Below are 12,306 nucleotides of genomic sequence, written 5' to 3' on the forward strand. Positions count from 1 at the left end.
AGCATTGTTATTTTCTGCTGTTCTAATTTTTCCTGATTGTTCTTGGTCTCACTCCCAGCTGCTACTGGATACTCCTGGATACTCCTGGAAGCTCCTGGGAGGGTCCAGGAGCAGCTAATGGAAAATACTTTTGGAGACCCAAGAACTGAATTGATGGGAAAGTCTGAAAATTGAATAGGAAAGTGAGGGGAAGCCTTGTAGCATTGTTATTTTCTGCTGTTCTGATTTTTCCCGATTCTTCTTGGTCTCATTCCCAGCTGCTCCTCAATACTCCTGGAAGCTCCTGAAAGCTCCTGGGAGGGTCCAGGAGCAGCTGGGAGTGAGACCAAGAACAATCAGGAAAAATCAGAACAGCAGAAAATAACAATGCTTACAAGGCTTCCCCTCACTTTCCTATTCAATTTTCAGACTTTCCCATCAATTCAGTTCTCATTATTTCTCGGGTCTCCGAAAGTATTTTCCATTTTTCTCCATCATTTCTTCCTCAATTTTGCAAATAATTATATGTCCTGAAAGCACTTTAAAGGCACTATAGTTCCTGATTTTTTTTTTGATTTTTCCCGAAATTTTTTTTTTCAACTTTTTAGAGACCAAAATTTTCCTCCCACTGCTCCTGGCACATTACATACTCCTCACCACTCCCAGCTGCTCCTGAACCCCCTCCCAGGAGAACACTATTGGCTCCAGGAGTGCCCAATCTGCTGTTTTGTCTCCCACATGCTCCAGCCACTCTTGATGCTCCGGAGCATAACGGACTTTTGCTGATGCAGAGCTAAGGTGCAGAGCTATAGTGACATGGATCTTGGTGGGTAAGTGGAGGTATTTTGTGGTGTCCACAAAACTCGCAAAGGTAGTGGTCAACTAAGCCACATGATATAGTAGAGTTTGTCAAAACGTGATGATCCTGGTGCAGATGGGGCTCAACTAGAGGGGGTTCCAAGAGCTCCAGTAGTGAACCGAAGTGTCAGAGACCAGATTCGAGACGAGGGAGTGTCTCCGTAGCGGAGGGCTTTGGCCTCAGCGACTTCTGCCAAGAGCGCTGTGCCTAGTGACACGTCCGTGCCCTAACTTACTGACTGGCAATCAGAACCTAAGGGGGGTAACTCTAGTTGATTTTATTACTGGAGTGTAACCTATGTACAAGTGGGATATATATATGGTTACAGTGAAGACGGGTCCGCAATTGGCGGAGCCGAACGGAGCGGAGCTAACGGGGTTAAACATTAGCCGACTGAATATTACCGACGAGTTGGGTCGTGGGGTTAGCGGAAAGGCAGGCGATAACCCAGAAACGGAAAGGAGGGATAGGCCCGAAGGTGGGCTCTGCAGGGCAGGCGAGTGTATTGCCCAGCGGAGGTGGGAGTGCGCTAGCGGACGTCGGAGCTGTCCGGAAGTCTTCGGGGCTCCGTACTTAGGGAGGCGTAGGTAATAAATTGAAATGAGGGGGTGATGACCATCGAGGGGTACCGAGAGGATTGCAGAATACGGGAGCTCCGAGGTTAGTGAGGAAGGAGCGGAGTTAGACCAGAGGGATCAGAGGGACCGGAAGTCGATGGCCGGGGATGGATATGACATGAAGCTTCTCCAGGAAGCCCAGGTCTGCAGGCTGATACAAGAGGCTCTAAGAAGGATGCAGCCTCAGTGACTTGGAGGGAGCACTGTGCCTCCATTACAGCTTAGTTAGTCCTTAATTTCAGAGGTCTGAGGTATCTTGTAGGAGGGGGACATGAATCACTCATAGGGGAGCTTGGGGGTAAGTTTTAGTCGAGATTAGAACTGGGGCACAACAAGTCCTAATCTACAGGTATATATACAAGGTGGAGGAGAAGGACTTTAGTCAAGGTCTGAGTGATACTGAAAAGTACTGAATGATATCTTTAATGGGGAACTGAGGTGTCAGGTCAAGGAGGGCAGAGTAGAAAGCTGGAGGATAAATGGGAATGAGAAATGGGTAAGGGGAAGTTAGCCAACTGAATGGAAAGAAGACATCAGTTGTACTATAAGTGGAAGATGACTAATTAAGATGACAAGAGCAGGGTCACCGGGGGATGCGGGTAGCTCTGAAGCCAGAGTTACATATCCAAGGAATGTTGGGCGACTCCACTAAATGAAATGGGGAAAGGAAGGGTTTAGAAGTCTATAACAAGATGTCGGAGGTCCATCGGTGTAAGGGGTTGGTGTAGGTGCCAACCCTGGTTAGCCTAGTTCCTCAGGCTGCCAACAAAAGTAGGTTATTATTTGCAACAGTATGGGAGGAAAGGCTAAGTTGCTCTTTCCACTTTCCCACACTATTGTATGTACTTTGTATATACATGTTTATTACAAGACAATTATACAATTATGTAATGGGAAATAAGGGGTGGGGTTACCACTCCTTACAGTTGGGAGGTTGGAGCAATCCAGGGGTGCCAAAGGTTCTGACTCAGGACCAAGCTCTTGGGATGGAGGTGGCTAAGGGTGAATGTGCCGAAGTCCAGGCTGGAGCTGAGACAGTAGGGATGGAGGTGATGTTGGGAAGTAGGGAGGAATGGTGTAGGAGATGGTGAGGTTGTTAGGAAGGTGTAGTGAGGTGGGAGAGTGTGGGGTTGGGATTCCAGGATATGACAGACTTCTTCAGAGGAAGCATCTCAGCTGCAAAATTGATGGGCACAGGAATTGCCATATCCTCCAGTGGCAAGGAAGGCATTGACCTTTGCTTCAGCAACATGATTGCTGATAAATGAAATAGCCTTCAAGTTAGATGTGCAACACTGAAGGCCCTGTGTAGCAGAACATGCAGCTGCAACACAACGTTTGGGTTGAATGTGTTGAAGTTCATATTGAACCAGGCACACTCTTTAGAACCCTTTCTTCAATGACAGCCATGCATGTGACCTGCTGCTTTGTTCCACAGGTGGTATCATCCAGTTGTGCATGCCTCCTTCTCCTTCTGCATTCCGAGCTTTATGTAGTAATGCTTACTTGTTTGGGGATGGTAACGTTCCATTCCCCCATTTGCCTCAGGCCTCAGATGATCCATCTAATAATATGCTTTTATGGGCTGTATATTGATGGGGTAGAAGTAAAGGCTGGTCTGCCCTTTACAGCTACCCCGAGGGTTTATATACATACATTTTAATACATTCTCGGCACAAATAAATAGAGAAGCATCCGCAATGCTAAATTAGTGTCGCAACATAATTATTAGATAACACAACATCAATTGACGTTGTGGGTGGAATATAGACATGGGCCAGGGCCTCACATCCTCCTCCCTTGTGATATTAAATTGCAGACAGGGTACAAGCATATACAAGGGAAAACAAGCATATTAAAGAAATTTAAATTTGATGTTCTACATACGAAGAATGTATGCAAACAGGGGCACACTCATTGCAGGAGGCTATAATAGTAGTTTGTAGGCAAAGCCCACTTAGAGTTTCTCCTGGAACATATGCACCCAGATCTTGACGACAGCATTGTTGATGATGAAGTGACTTTCTTGTCACTGCGATTGTAAAGGAAATTATAAGAAGAAAACGGCTTCAGCGCTGTTGAGAACAAGTCATTGAATACCATTGTTGATAGTGACGATGTTGAAAGTTGAGATTGTTGATGGCATGATTGTCATCGACAAAGAATAAAGTGAATAATCAACGATGGCATTGTCGTTGATGAAGGTAGGGATATGAGGGGTTCAGTTCCTCATCTGTTTGTGCAGCATGGACCCCAACTGTTAGAGGCGGGCGGATTCAGACGACTCTGGAGTGGAATTGGAGACTTAGCGTGGAGGGACCTTGGCCTCAGCGACTCAAGCAGAGCGCTGTGCCATTGCTGTTTGTCCATTTGGTCCTTAATTTCACAGTAGGCGAGCAGGAAGTCTCTAGGGGGCATTTCAGGTCGATTTTGGACTGAGCCCGCTACGAGTATGTACAAGTGCTGATATATATAATGGAGGGGGCAAAAGCACAAGGAAACGAAGGGGAACCGAATCGGAACGAAGGCATCTGAACGGGAACAAAGGGATGTCAGAAGCGGAGCAGTACCAAAGGTCATAAGGCAGAACCTGTGATACGTCCGAAAGGAGGTAAGGAGGGTGAGGCCCAGAGGGGCAGGAGGATGAGGGGAAGTGGGGATGATCACTAACTGGCTAAAATGGGAAGAAGCAGCAGTCCAAATAGGGATGAGGGGGAAATGCGAGAAATACATTACAAGCGGCGAAAGTGCTGAAGATGATCCACGAAGCTCGGAGGTTGTGGAGCTTACAGAGGTGGGGTTGAAAGTCCGAGGAATATTGGCAATGGTGTTTACGTAGTATGAGATCACCAATGCAATGGACTAAGACCGAGGTGGAGTCAAAGTCCGAGGTAGGAACTATGACGGAGGCTCGGAGCAAAGGTACAAGCAGTGCCCAAGTACAAAGTACGGGTCAGCGGCGGGAGGTCGTAACTTGGCAGGAGGTCGGCGGAAGAGGACCAGAGGGAAGAGAGGGGAAGGAAGAGAGGGGAAGGAAGAGAGGGGAAGGAAGAGAGGGGAAGGAAGAGAGGGGAAGGAAGAGAGGAGAGGTGTCAGGTCTGAAGGTGGGTATTGGAGCGGATGGGAGAAGAGTAGGAGGATGATGGAAGGGTGGAGGTGTTGTGAGGAGGGAGCGGAGGAGTAGGAGGAGGGTGGCGAGAGGGGTGGTGTTCGGTCTGAGGTGGTTATCGGAATGGACGGAGATAGGACAGGAGAGTGACGGAGGAGTGGAGGTGGCATGGGAGGTGAAGGGTGGTGTGGTGCCAGGACCGAAGGTGAATATCGGAATGGACAGCGGTAGGGTAGGATTCTGGAGGTGGGGAAGGAGGAGGTCCGGAAGTCGGGGCGGGATCGGGTATGCACAGATATGACACCGACAGGCCAGAGCCAGATGGGTGATTTGACATGGTCCTATGAGTTGTTGTGGACCTTGCTGCATTGACAGTGACATCATCGCTGAGATAGTTGTTGTTGTAATGATGAGTCTCAACGTTGACATTGTTCATGGACGAATCCTTGTCTTGATGACAGTGAGAGTAATGGACATGGTGCGCAGGATGGCCGCTGTAGGAGAAATAATGGACACACTATGGAAACCCATTATGGAAATATGCCAGATAAATCACAAAACCCCATACGACAAGTAGATATGAGAAAATAGAAGGACCTAAATTTTAATGAATTTTTACGAATTTTTACGAATTATTATGACTATACACGATAAATTGAAAGAAAGAAAATTAGCAAAAATACTTCAAGCTTAGCATCAACAAGACGGAATTCTCGGGGGAATTTATAGCAAATATTAAAGAAAGAATTAGGACAATTGACCAAGATTTGACTATAGAAACAATCAGAGAACCTCCACAGAAACTACTTTCCCACGTTGTCATATCCATACAATCCCGACCTCCGCTCCGGGCTCCCGGAACTCCGAAACTGATTCTGGAGCCCTACTTCCCTTCTGTCACCTCCTCCTTGCCGACTTCCAAGAGGTTATCCCACCTCCAGCTCCAACACCACCTTCAGTCTGACTCTGGAACATTCCGGGTCCGACCTCATCCTCGACACCTTCCAGACGAGCACGCAACACCTATGCTCCCGACTCCGGACCTCCGCTCCGGAATCCCATTCACGTCTCCGTCTCCGGAACCTCCAGTCTTAGCTCCGACCTCGGACTTTGACCCCACCTCCGCTTATACCCATTGTATTGGTTAGCTCGTTCCATTTAATTACGTTTGCCAATATTCCGGAGTTTAACTTCCAAGTTCGGACTTTCCGGACTTACGTCGGACCTTGCAACTATTGCATTGCTCCATTCAATTCCGCTATTCTCCCTCATTCCTATTTGGGCTGCTGCTTCCTTTCTATTCAGTCAGCTAGCCATTCCCCACTTCCTTCCTCCTTGGGCCTTGGCCCTTCACTCCTCCTTTGGGAAACACCATTGAGTCAAACCCTTGACCCTCAGTGTTGTTCCTCTTTCCAGCTCCCTTTGTCTCCTTTCGGAGTACCCTCGCTCCTTTTGATTCCGGACCCCTCCTTATATACAATGTACATAGTAACTTGTAACCTCAGTCCAAAATCGACCTGAATTCCCCCCAAGAGACTTTCCCTCTGCTAGATCCGAAATTAGGGACCCCTAGGACAACCAGCAATGGCACAGCGCTCCGCTTGAGTCGCTGAGGCCAAGGTCCTTCCATGCTAAGTCTCCAATTCCACTCCGGAGTCGTCCGAATCCTGTCAGGGCACAGCCCTCGACCCCACACACCCTCAGACACCCCTTCCCCCCTCCTAACCACCCTTCCCCCATTTTTCCCCATTTTTCCTCCACTGTTCCGCAATAGTACAGGTACGCGAACCTGTGGGAACGTTCTGGGTGAGCAGCTCGCCCAGAATCTTCCCACGGTACCTAATATGGAAACTCGGGAAAGACCCGACAACTGCACAGTTCTCAGGCTCCTTTTGTAGCGGCCTCACAGGGGGTTGAGAAGGTTACCCTTCTTCTCAACTCATTCCCTGTGAAGGCAAGTGTAATTACCAACTTCCTAATGCGCACCAACTCATTCCCTGTGAAGCCCAGGGCAAGTCCCCTCAGCAACTTTGAGGAATTAGTGGCTGGAGAAGACTCTCCAGTGCCACTCCCGGGCCTCATTGCTATGTCCCCTCTGGACGAGGGACGGACCCTGACAAATCCGCAAGTTCTAACACACGTCCGCACATGTAGCCAAGGATGGAAGTACCACGGAACAAGGATTCCTCAGGAACTAATGCAAAATTCAAAGTCGTGTTTATAATAGGAAATGTAGATGTCCCCCAAACGGACCCAATAGGGACGTTCACGGCACTCACAACTCGGGCAAAACTAAGTCACAAGAATGCCAAAACTCACCACTCTTGTGCGACAGTTTTCAGAGACTTTTGAGTAAGTTTTGAGTGTAGCAAAAGGGCGTTGTAGGAGAAATAACGGCCACACTATGGAAACCCATTATGGAAATATGCCAGATAAATCACAAAACCTCATACGACAAGTAGATATGAGAACATAGAAGGACCTGAATTTTAACGAATTTTACGAATTTTTATGAATTATTATGACTATACACGATAAATCGACAGAAAGAAAAATAACAAAAATACTTCAAGCTTACCATCAACGAGACAGAATTCTCGGGGGAATTTATAGCAAATATTAAACCAAGAATTAGGACAATCGACCAAGATTTGACTATAAAAATAATCAGAGAACCTCCACGGAAACTACTTTCCCACGTCCGCACAACGTAGCAAGGATGGAAGTACCACGGAACAAAGATTCCTCAGGAACTAATGCAAAAGTCAAAGTCGTGTTTATAATAGGAAATGTAGATGTCCCCCAAACGGAACCAATGAGAGTAATTACAGGGGAAACTACCCATAAACGACGGAGATATGACTAAAACTCCTGCAAAACGAGGACAATGTCTAAAAAGCAAGCGTGAAGATTAACTAGTAACGACCGAGACAAGCTTGATAGCCCATTAGAAAGGAAAGGATCTACTCTTAATCCTCCCAAATTTTCATAATAAAAGGATCATGCGTTAATGAGAAATCCAATAACGGGAATAGCGACATCAAAAGTCCGAGCTCAGGGACAAGACAATGATTGCGTAGGATCCATAATTAAAACATACAACGAAATTTACACGGAAATTATGAAAAATAGGAAACTATAGTTATGCAAATTCTCAGCCCAAACGGTCCAGCTGTTGTGAAGTTATACCCATGACGGGAATATAGGAATCCGCATCATGTGTAATGACACGTGAGGGTGGCGATGCACAGGGAACCGGCCGTCGGAACCGAGATCCGCACTTCAGCAGATCGCGAAGACCAATTTCCGTCCAAATAAGGAAGAGCCCGGTCAAAACAAAGCATGGAAAGTGCAAAACAACCTTAGATCATGAGGGAAAAATCTGAAATAAATCACAGAAGCCCATATGAAAGAAATAAACACCCACGCATATCATAAATCCCGAACAAATAAACGAAAACGGCTCCCGCATACGAACGATGCACGTGATTACCGAATGTGCGCGCGAATCTTTGCTAACTCAACGAATACCAGGAAATAGGACACAATATTAGTACCATTGGAAAGGTGGGAATAAATGAAAATTTATGATACTAAGAACGTGAGAAAACATCCAGAAATGAATGAGATACAAGGACATGAAGTTAGAAACCTGAAAATGCGCGGGAAAACAGCTTCAAGAGGTCCAGAGTCCTAAATAAAATAGATAAAAATATGATATCTTCAAGGACAACCTACTATAACAACCAACGATACATATGGAGGATTAGGATGTGATAATACAAAAGGAAATCAGAGAATATGAACAAAATTCACGAAAACCACTAAACTACGACGGACCATGGCGGGAATTTTAGGGAACGATATTCTAATGAGGTGGAGAGCTATAACACATTCGTTTGAGTAATTCTTGACTACTAGCAACTTTTTCTTTCAGTTTCAAACCTGAATAATTCACTCATTTACCATTTCAGTCTCATTTTAACTAAATGTCACTAAATAAAAATGGAATAAATCAGCTGAAGGTCTCAGCACAGCCGTACGCATAGTAATGCGAAGTTTGAATTCAGAGTCATCGAGTCATAGCAAATTTAATGGTATATATATAGAATTTGAAATAGGTAACTGCGGCAAATGCAGCGCAGCCAAGTTCTAATTAACCATTAAAATAGCTTAGGCAAGGGAGGACAATAAGAATTCTAGGTGCAGTCTGACCGCAGTAGAACCGCAGTTCAGCGCAGCAAAAGCACAGTAGAACTATAGCATGAAAATTTCATTTTTATTCAGTTTGAGAAAAATACACTGTAAATAAATCCTGTAAATAGAAGGTAGAGCGTGAAAAAGGAAGGCGACCCAAGGAGTATAAAAGGGAGACCCTTTCTGCGACTTTTCGCCCCCCTTAGAGAAGTAAGAAAATAGAGTATTATTTTTCTCAAGCATTTCTGGTTGTCACTCCAGTGCGAAAAAGTGATATACAGTTAAGATTGCCACTGTAGTAAAAGGCAGCAATTAAGGAGAGAAATATTAAGTAGATATTTCAACAGGAGAGCTGGTTAACACTCCAGATTTCAAAGTGTAAACACAAAACAGTTATTTTGCTACTGTTAAAACAAGCGATAAAATAAAGACAAAAATAAAACGAACTCAAGGGACACTCCAGACACCATCCAAATTCATTAACTGAATAGAATCTTTGAAACTTCACCAAGTAGAAGATTAAATTCAAGTTTAAATCCAAATTAAACAACGCTACACAGAATTACACCTAGACAAATTAATAAATTTCAATAAAGAAACAGCTCCGCAGGGCTCGGTTTATCTGTAAGTCAATTCCCAGGAACTTTAAAACTAACCCATAAAAATAGAATTAGCCAAAACACTCGGATTGGTACTTTATTTACAATAAATAACACTAGTACACTTCCCCATCCTAACTAAAGAACCAGGGAACAGCTTGGTGGTGGTCTCGTTTGAACCTCCCAACTGACCTTCCTTTGTTCTCTCCTTCAGCGTTCACAGCAACAGGTTCAAAACACTGTCATAACAGACCCAGAGAATCAACCTGTAAGTCCGTTGGCCTTGGAGCACGTGAATGTATTATGTAACAACTATGCAGTCCAATGCCAGCAGTCTGCGAACGCGAGCGCTTGATCCAGGCTGCACTGAACCATGCTTCTCACCTCCAGACCAGATACCGCCACCACCAGCGTCGCCTTTTGTTACAGACAGAGACATCTAGCCAGCTTGACCTCTTATCTCTTAGCAACTCTGAGTCTGACAACAGCTCCGACACCTCATCTGATAGCAGCAGCTCATCATCTGATTCCACTTCCAGTTCCTCCAGCGCTTCCAGTTACAGCCAAGCTTCCGGCACTCAGGCTACTTCTTCACATCACTCCTTAGCCGACTCTGACTCTGAGTCCAACCAAGCTGAGGTCCGGGCCATCATGCAAAGAAATCACACACGGTCAATGCGCCGCGTTCGGTACTTTCTATCTAGGTTGGCCACTACACATGTTTTATTTCCACATGAAGTTATCAAGTGTAGCCAGCTAGCGCTTGTGCTGGACTGTTACAAAGCCGATGATCCACGAAGATTTCGGCACAACCTGCACGTCTCACCCCACACGTTCGATTTAATGCTTCGCTTAATTGAAGACCACCCTACCTTCCTGAACAATTCTACAGCAGAACAAGTGCCTGTCTCCTACCAGCTGGCAATTGCATTATACCGCTTTGGTAGGTTTGGTAATGGTGGGTCTGTTGAGGCAGTTTCCCAGTGGGCAGGTTGTAGTGTGGGGACTGTTGTCAAAGCCACACGGCGTGTCATAGCGGCGGTCTTGCCACTTCATGGTCAGGCTATCCATTGGCCAACCACGGAAGAGAAGCAAGAAGCCTCACAATGGGTTGAGCGAGTCTCTTGTCGAGCATGGCGGCCTGGATACTGTATGGTAGATGGTACACTTATCCCCCTTCACGCTAAGCCTGGCCATTATGGGGAACAGTTTTTTGACCGCAAGTCAAATTATTCCCTCAGCCTTGTGGTATGTTCTGCATTTGTAGGTACTGGTCAAGACTGACTTCTAGACTAGTTAATCATGCTGCCCAACCTCTGCATAATCGTCTATGTCCTTGGCCCTCCTGGAAGTGTCCATGACTCAACTGCCTTTAAGGAGTCGCGTGCATGGAAAGAATCAAATCAGCTGTTCCGTAGTGGAGAGTGGCTCTGGGCCGACTCTGCCTTTGGCCTGACCCCTTGGTGTATAGTCCCATATAAGAAACCTCAGTCCCTCATACCTGCTAATCGTCAATTTAACTACCATTTGTCATTGGTAAGTTGACAAGTGGCTACAGAATTTTTGTTATTTATGATGTGGGAACTTTAGGTCCGCATTCGCTCTGAACATGCAATTGGCTTCTTAAAAGGCCGATTCCAATCACTCCGAGGCCTTCGGCAACAAATCAACAGTGAACGTGACTACTGGTTGGCATTGGCATGGGTACGTACTTGCCTTATCATCCATTCACTTGTGTCCCGGGTTGAGGATTTTGAGTCGGAGGAAGAATTTGCACACTGGGTTGCCGAGGGTTTACATGGCCATGATGAACAGCAGGATGAAGGGGAAGTGGAAGGTTTTACTTGGATGTCAGCTGAACCTCCGCCCCCTGGTGAATTGGAAGCTCAGTGTAAGCGCTGTCATATTCAGGAGGCGCTGTTCCATGAACTTTATATGTAGAAACTATGTTTACTAATCCATGAACTAGAATGGGTGTGTGGTTTGGGAGGATCCCGAGCCTAGCCCATCATTGGTGAAGTTGGCTTGCAGCGTGCCAGAGGGTGGCAGCTGAGCAAGATAGGGGGGCACAAGTGGAGCCAACCCCATCTGTTGTGCTTGGATGCTGTACTTCAGCATCTTCCGCTCATGTTTCTGATCTTCACGTCGTTGGAGGGCATCAATGCGGGCCATGCGTTGTAAGTGAAACTGGTCCGCCTCTCGGCGGGTCTGCTCTTGGTCACGGAGATTTGCTTCACTGAAATCAGCAAGAACATCACGTCATCCCTTTCCATTACGGCTAATTCCTCCAGCATTGTGAGTCAAACCAACTGGTGTAGGGGTCGGAGTTGGAGAATTGGATGTAGGTGTCATCGGAGTTGGCAAACCATGGCTCCCTAGCTGAGCTGTGCTTAGGACATTTGGTTTGACCTCGAGTTTGAATTCTGGCAGGACAAGTTCCAGTTCGGGTTCTGATGACAGTTCATTAGTGAGAAAAATAGGGGAATCCAGACCGAGAGCAGCAGTGGGGGGTGGATCCTAGTAGCCAAATTAGTAGTGCCAGCATAGAACAAGGAATACTAGTCTTGCTAACCTTGATGATTGACCTTGTGTTGGTGCCCGCAGTGGCCACACCCAATACCTCAGGAGATTCTTGTGCACCGACTGCATGTGTCAGTCTCGGAGCCGCTTGCTCAAACTCAGCGACCAATGCAGCCATACCAACAGCAGAGTTTGATATCATTCCAATTGAGTGCTTCGGTAAAATTACGCCACATGCCATCAAGATCATCAAACCAAGGGAATTTTGCTTGGATATCCTCTAATACCAATCAAAGACCAGCATGGCATCAGTGATAGATGAATACATTACCTTGCAAATTGGCACGGATTTCTTCACACTCCTCTTCAGACTTCACACCCTGACCAGTTTCACCGAGGAGTTTTATATTTCTTGTACTGACTTTC

Source organism: Cantharellus anzutake (genome assembly GCF_015039405.1).
Source record: "Cantharellus anzutake strain C23 chromosome Unknown EI90scaffold_1, whole genome shotgun sequence".
Taxonomy (NCBI): domain Eukaryota; kingdom Fungi; phylum Basidiomycota; class Agaricomycetes; order Cantharellales; family Hydnaceae; genus Cantharellus; species Cantharellus anzutake.